This window comes from Terrapene carolina, unplaced genomic scaffold, assembly GCF_002925995.2.
Source record: "Terrapene carolina triunguis isolate 2854851 unplaced genomic scaffold, T_m_triunguis-2.0 Scaffold97, whole genome shotgun sequence".
Taxonomy (NCBI): domain Eukaryota; kingdom Metazoa; phylum Chordata; order Testudines; family Emydidae; genus Terrapene; species Terrapene triunguis.
Genome location: NW_020664448.1, coordinates 12295284 through 12302824, shown reverse-complemented (window position 1 = coordinate 12302824; position 7541 = coordinate 12295284).

Sequence of the window (7541 nt, the reverse complement as noted above, 5' to 3'; positions counted from 1 at the left end):
GCAGACATGATAACTCTAAAGTGTGAAGATGGTCATGTTTCCTCACCCCTAAAGTTAAGTTTGCCATTATTCATCTTGAAGAAATTGCAGAGTTGAGTGTCAGAAGAGCAATACACCAACATGAAGGCTGTCTCGCCACTGTTCCATGGACATCTCTTTGTTAGCTGGTTTAAGGCTTTGCAGCAAAGTCAAATGAGTTTGTTTTTAGTGTTCCTTTGACAAGCTAAGCTGTAACCTTGCTAGAAGTACAGGATTGAACCTAGGATTGATCTCAGTACCGAGGCCTTTTCTACACTGCAGATTTACCCTGGTTTCAGCCATACATGTCAGACATGGGGGCGGTGAGGGGGAGGAGAGATTATCAGACATCTGCCTACAGCAGGGTTCTTAAACCTTTCTCTAATGCATCTAGTACTGGCCACTGTCAGAGACAGGATACTGGACTAGATGGACTGGGTTATGATCCAGAATGACAATTCCTGTGTTCCCCCTAGTGTACACAGAGTAAACTGCTACTATCTGCAGTTTGTACTGGGTTAAGTCATTTAACCTTTAGCTCTTGCTCTTTTTCTGTAAACTGGGCATAATATTTATCTAATTCAGTCGTAGTAGAAGTGTTGTGAGCTTCTGTACAATGGTTATGACAGGGTATTATGCCTTAAGGATAAATATATGAAAAGTCTGACCTTAATACATGTCTGCTATTGATTTTTATATATATATATGTATATATATATATAATTTTCCTTTGTTCATGCAACCTACTTACCAGTCACCCACTGTAAAATTTTCTTAGGATCTCACTGATTTTACAAGTCACTTGTTCTTACGCCTGGGCACTGTGGGGAAATGAGTTGTCACGCCAAAGGAATGGACTGGGTGAGCTTATCCATATATTTTTGTAGCTTTCAGTAGTTTGTGTGAATATTACCTAGCAAAGGAGGGCTTGTTTGTGTTTAGCGTTTTGTGTGGGCCCAACTTTAGAATCTTGCTCTTCCCCTCCCCCTCCCCCCCCAACCTCCTTAGCCTTGGATCCATTAAAAATGCAGAGTCCTACTGCATTTTGGCAGAGCTCCCATTTGTCGCAAGTCATAGTTTTTATGCTGAATGTTTATTGCAACATATGAAAAGGGGAGGATCTTGTAGCAGTGGTCTCTTAAGACATGCAGTGCATTTGCAGTGTGCTACATAAATAGCAACCTACTGATGTCCCAAAGAAGGAGGAGCATTTAACTTGAGCCAGGTATACACTTCAGACCTAAATGGACTTAACTAATTTTGCTCAGGGGTGTGAAAAATCCACACCTCATGAGCAACGTAGTTATACCGACCTAACCCCCTGTGTAGACAGTACTACGTCGACAGGACAGCTTCTCCCATTGACATATCTACCACCTCTCGGGGAGGTGGATTTACTACACTAATGGGAGAAGCTCTCCCATCAGCATAGTAGCATCTTCATTAAAGCGCTACAGCAGTGCAGCTGTACCACTGTAGCACTGAATGTGAAGACAAGCCCTTAGACTTTCACACCTATCACACAATAGGAGTTAATCCTGGCCTGCAACCGCTGCAAAGATAAGGCAGGTAGCTATGCTGTCCCTTCTAAAGGTGACTAATAAGATTAAGCCTCTTAAAACTGAACTTTTAATGAATTTTGTAGGTACCCACTATTAAGAGGGTCATGTAACTTTTTAAGAATGTATCTTGTTTCTTCTACAGGTCCTGAAATCTAGGCCCACATAGGATTGCTGTATGCTACATGTTGAAATCCAGCGTGCACTATATCAAACCTACCACAGATACCATTGGAACTGGCTTCTGTAATACAGGGTCTCTTCTAAAGTTTATCCGTTATCCTGTGTAATAAACAATTTCAAACTTTGCAATATTAAAACAGTAGGGTGAGATCTGGGGGATAAAATAAGTGTTATTCTCCCAAGCATCAGCTCTCTCATGATGCCAAAATAGGTGCCACTCACAGATCTTAATATGATTGCGCATCTCCTTTCTCTCCTGCTTTGATCAGCAGTGAAATAGTTACATCGGAGTTCATGTTGAAATCATGATATTAGTCAACACCCCATGGATATGAATGTGAGCAGTTCCCATTTCTTAGAGCTGTTTGTCAATTTGTAGATTCAGACAGACCTCAGTATCAAGGACACTTGACTTACATTTAAAAAGATGATGTTTGCAACCATAAAGAACAGGCTCTTAAAGGTGAGTTACAGAGGGGAAAAAATGAGTTTGTGACCTTTCTTACTAAGACCCGAACAGTTTTTACAATGTGAATTTTCAGTGCTTGTTTCTCACGTAAGAAATTCATATCTTTAAAGCCTAGCACGTAATGACTGGAGAATTAGTAAAACAGTGACATCACAAGAGCTTAGCGTGTGAAAGTTGAGCAAGAGGGGAAGAATTTAGTCAGTGTTTAAATCTTTTATGTTAGTTTTTGGTAACACCTATTTAACCTCAGTGATTAATGTACATTTGGGGGGCAGGAAGTCTGCTAAAGACTCAACTTCTCTGCCTCCTTAATTAAGGTATGAGCTAATATACAACCTCTGAGGCCTGCCCTCCTCCAGCAAAACCAGGGAAGACTAAAGTTTGACATTCATGATATAATTTTTTAATTTAAAAAGGGGGGTTGATGCCACCCTTATGTATTAAAAGTGTTTTTAAAAAATGTCACAAGCCCTATTTGTTTTTTAAAAAAATCCCAGTTTAGGTTCTGGAGCACAAAATGATGGCTAAAGTGCCTAGTTGCTAAGTGGCTGCAAACTGGCCTCACCTGACCCCAGCAAAACAGGAACTTGCTGGAACCAATGTAAGTATAAATCATGGGTCAATGGTGTAAGACATCACCAACATAGTGCATGCTGGGTATTTGCAGCAAGTAATAGCTGGTTGTGGGCCTAGACTTCAGGATCTGCCAAAGAAATAAGGTATGTTCTTGGTAGGTTTGAAATTTGAATGCACCTTGGTTTGGACCATTACATTTGTGGATCATCTTTTAATCCTGTTAGTGAATTGAAATTAATAATTTTCACACTTCTGAATGTGATTTAATAACATGCACCTACTGTTTGCTTAGCCTTAATGTGTGAAATATAAATATATTCAGTCATAAACCACCTTCTGCTGCGGAATAGCTGTCTGGTCTGCTCTCCTGATGACAGTGCAAAAATGCATTTCCTGTCCAGTAGTTTACATTTGTATAGATAGTGAATCCAATATTAGGCAGCAGCATGCAATGGTATACTTCTGGGTAACATCTCGTTCTGTCAACATTTAGGTAGGCATTGCCCATTAGCGTGCCCTGGAGTCCTACTGCAATTATGAAATAGGTCTTTCTCAATAAAAATCTTAAGCATCTCACTATAAATTTCACAGGAGAAAAGGAGCAAATAGGGGAAAAATTGTTCAAGATGTTAGGCTTTGTTAAAGACGTTTGGCTTAACATAACTATTCCACGCTGGGCTCTGAACCGTGTTCCTGAAACTTTTAAATGTTTATGTGATTGAGGCAAAAGAACTAACACAGTCCTTGGATATTTAAATAAGGAAATACAGAGCAGGAGCAGGAAGACAGTATTACCTCTCTTTAGGTATTGCTATGCTCACTGCTGGCATACTGTGTTCAGTTCTGGTCTCTACACTTTAAAAAGGATGTTGAAAACTTAGAAAAGATTTCAGAGAAGATCTGTAAGACTGAAAAACATGCTTCATAATGGGAAATATAAGAAGCTCAACAGGAACAACTGTAATTATATAATCTAGAATGACCTACAAAGGGAGAAAATTTGACATTAAAGGAGTACTTTAATCTAGCAAAGGTATAACAATATCCAATGGTTAGAAGTCTTTAAATCAAAATGTGCTCCCACTGCACCTGAAGTTAGGGGCTCAATGCTGGAATCACTTGGTGAATGTCTGTGGCCTGCATTATACAGGAGGTCAGTTGGTTCCTTATTGGCATGGCCGGCTCCAGGTTTTCTGCCGCCCCGAGCGGGGGGAAAAAAAAAAGCCGCGGCAGCGCGATCGCGCCGCTCCACTCTTCGGCGGCAATTCAGCGGCAGGTCCTTCGCTCCCAGAGGGACCCGCCGCTGAATTGCCGCCGAAGACCCGGACGTGCCGCCCCTTGGTATTGGCCGCCCCAAGCATCTGCTTCTTTAGCTGGTGCTTGGAGCCGGCCCAGCTTATCGGTTCCTTCTGGCCTAAAATCTATGAAGTTAGAAGAATTCAAACAGAAAATAAGTTTTAAGTTCTTAACAGTGAGGATAATTAACCACTGGACCAGAGTACCATGGGATGCAGTACATTTTCCATCATTTGGAGTCTTTTTAAATGAAGACTGGATGCGTTTTTAAAGGCAGCTGTAGTTCGGCCACTGGTTGTTTGTCTAGTTAGTGTTCATTTACATAGTAGGGAAGAATATTTCCTCCACACCAGGCGCTATTGGGTAAAATTCTACCTATGTATGCAGGAGGGCAGACTAGATGTTCAGATGGCTCCTTTTTGGCTTTAAAATCTGTGAATTTGTGCTCTTAAATCAGATTATATTGCAAGATATACTCCTGGGGGAATTCTGCACCACTGCGTAATGAAGAATTTTGCAGAAATTAACATGGTGCATGCAGAATTTCCTTTCCCTCACAGAAATGGGCTGCCGTGCTGCTAGCTGCCACTAGGGGCCACTGGACCCAGCAGAGCCCAGCTCACACATAGAAGACACTGCTGGGGGGGAGGGAGAGGGAGCTAGAGCAGTGTTTCTCAAACTGGGGTTTGCGAGGGTACTCCAGGGGGTCCATGGGCCCTGCTGATCAACTCCTCCCCCTCCCTCCCTCAACTCCTCCTCCCTCCCAGTGCCTCCTGCAAGCCAGGGAACAGCTGTTCAGTGGCATGCAGGAGGCACTGGGAGGGAGGGGGAGGAGCAGGGATGGGGCAGGCTCGGGGGAGAGGGGGAAGAAAGGTGGGGAAGAGGAGGGGCAGGTGTGGAGCAGGGTTGGGAAGAGGTGGGGTAGGGCCTTGGGGGGAAGAGGTTGGGGGGAGGCTTTGGGGTCCGTGAAAAGTTTTAAATCAAAATGGGTTTCCTCAGGTTGCTAAAGTTTGAGAATCGCTGAGCTAGAGGGTTCCTGGCAGCTGAAGTTTTCAGCACGGCCTGAGGGAAGGAGGCAGTAGTGCGCAGGAAACTCCATGCAAGCCTGGGACCAAGCATCAGGCTGTTTCTCCCTCTGGATCTCTGGGGAGGGAGGGAGTGTGGGTATCTGGGCAAGGGGGCTGGGGCCCTGCGGCTGGTCTCTGGGACGGAAGGTGGTGCAGATATCTGGGCTGGGTTCTTGGGGAGAGAGGAGGGGGTGTGGGTGTGGGTATCTGGACAAGGGGGGGCCCTGCAGCTGGGCTTTGAGGGAGGGACTGGTATCTGGGCCAGGAGGTCCCCGTGGCTGGGCTCTGGGGGGGAAGGGGGTTTCGGTGTATTGGCTGGGGTGGGGCTGCTGCTGGGCTCGGGTGGGGGAGGGGTTGTGAGTGTCTGGCCCCCCAGCTGGACTCTGTGTGGGGTAAGAGGGCAGAAAAATAGGAACTGGGTTGTCATAGGGGTTTCTTTAACTCTCTACTCCTGGGGGAATTTTTGTGTGTGTCTGTATTGTTACAGACATATTTGCTGCCAGATATTTTGAAATAAATTACCAAAATAATTGAAACCGGTGTTGTTATGTAGTGTTATTTTGACAAATAAAATTTGCAGAATTTTAAAATATTGTGTGCAGAATTTTTAATGTTTTGGCGCAGAATGCCCCCAGGAGTAAAGATCTCATGGGATTTTAATGCTGCATTATCTGTTTGATGCTATGTCCTCTAGTGGACAGTGCTCTGCATTCTCTTCTCATCTTAAGTCACTGTTCTCTAGCAGCAGTTGTTCTGAAGAAATCCAGGGCTGAGCAATAAGGGAGAGCGTTACATACGTTCTTAGGGGTGTAGTTTTTCTGCTGGAAAAAGAAGTCTTAAAAATAAACGTAAAGAAGTTGGCAACCCACTTGTGTATCTGTGCTATTAATTGACAGCAGTTTTCGCTGTAAATTTCACTTCCAGTTTGCAAAAGTTTATTCTGGCCTTAGTTATTCAGTAAAATGCCACACTATTTTCTCACGCAATTTGTAGGCAAGGCTACTCCTGTCTTAAAGATGACCTCAGAATTTTAATAAATTGGTCTCTTTTGGACTCCTGTCGTATGTATAAAGTATGCCTGAAAGGGGTTTTTAAAAGAAATGTTTTGTTGCTTTGTATCTGAGATATGAGGACTGTAAACTTATCTTCCCATGTTTTGTTGGATTGGTTGTGTATATCTGAGGATGTATAGCTCTTGCCTTAATTGAAGGGGCAGAGATGCTGAATCTTTAACAAAAGTTTCCTGTCTCCAAAATGTTAATTGCACATTGGAGGTTACAATAGTTAACTAATAGTCTGATTAAAAATCTCTTCGTTTCTTAGGCTGTGTCTACACTTTATGATAAATGTGGGCTTGCACATTGGCTAACAGAAGATCCTAGTGTAGACAGGGCAAGCTGTAGGGTGGGGAAGCGATTTCCAGCCTGTTCACGACCCGAATCCGCAGGATCCACAGCAGCCTCCGGGGCTTAGCACTCACTCACTTAGCACAGGATTGCTCCTTAGCCTAGACACCCTCCCCTGCTGAGCCACCTCTCTGACTCGGTTTCCCTGGGCCCTGATGCACAAGGCATCCTTAGGGCTTAACCCCTTCCTGCCCATGCTGTAGCCAGAGGGGGCTGGCTTATGTCAGTGGCCAGCAGCAGCCTGGAGGTGTTAGCTGCCTTTCGACACTGTGCGGGCACGAAGGGACAAGCTTCTTCCAGCCATGGGGGGGGGAAGGGGGGCAGAGAAGAGATGAGCTCTGCAAAGACACAGACCAGGTCATCCTCCTCTTCTTCCTCCTCTTCTCCCATCCCTTCCCTCCTGCACAGTGCCGAAAGGCTGCTGCTGTCCACATTCTGTCCACAAATCGGGGGGTGGGGGGGGGCTGTGACCCTGCGTGCCCCCCCCACACGTGTTGCCTCGGGACGTGGCGCCAGGTACCAGGAGAGGCGGGTCCAGCCTGGGGGCCCAGCAGGCATGGAGGGGAGGTTTGGTCAGTCACCACTGCTGTATGAGAGAGGTGCACGGGAGTGTGTGTGTGTCACCTCTCCCTGTGTATGTGGGGGCTAGGGGTCTGTATGTCACCCCTCCCCATGTGAACCTTAAAGCCTTAAAGATAAGAAGGTAAATAAAAAGAATCCAACTATGCAGTATTTCTTTTTAACGGGCTCAGTCAACTTGATGTTAATTTGAATGTTTGTACTGCATAGTTCGGATTGATTGCTGTTGAACTGGCTTGAATACGAGTAATTTTACCAGGTGTCCCGTATTCAGCATAGGGAAATGTGGTCACCTTAAGTCAAGATAAACCCTAGAAAGTGTTAAAACTACAACTTGCCTTGTCTACACTAGGATCTTATGTTAGCTAATATACTAAAACCCCACCGT